The following is a 480-nucleotide window of genomic DNA, read 5'->3' as shown; positions in this document are numbered from 1 at the left end:
CGGGGTTCCGGCCAGCCGCTGGCCTCAGAGGGCTCCTCTGTCTCTGCAGCCTCTGGGTGAGACAGGCAGGAAGGGGACAGGAGCTGGAGACTCTGAGGCCAGCAAAGGAGCATCTGCCACTTCTTCAGCCCAGTGCTTTCACTGTTTAACTCTTTAAACGGCTAGAAATCACCAAACCCTGTACTTATTTAAGGTTTATTGACTGAAAAAGCTGAAGCACATCCCCAGGCTGAGCCGAGACCCAGTTCTTTGTTGACAGCAAGAGGGACACGACTGTGGCAGAAGCAGCATCTCCATGTCTGGATAAAGGGCAGAAGCCATGCACAGGCACAGGGAGCTGCGTGGGGGTCCTCCTCCGACAGATGTACAGAGACACACTCTGCTCCCTGAAGCAGATGCCCGCCTCCCCCAGCACAGGGTCTGACCGCGCAGGCAGGCTCCCCTGCAGAGCAGGGTGCGCCCTGCCGCACAGGAAGGCCT

Source organism: Buceros rhinoceros, unplaced genomic scaffold (assembly GCF_000710305.1).
Source record: "Buceros rhinoceros silvestris isolate BGI_N320 unplaced genomic scaffold, ASM71030v1 scaffold8842, whole genome shotgun sequence".
In the NCBI taxonomy this organism is placed as follows: domain Eukaryota; kingdom Metazoa; phylum Chordata; class Aves; order Bucerotiformes; family Bucerotidae; genus Buceros; species Buceros rhinoceros.
This window is presented reverse-complemented; position numbering follows the sequence as displayed.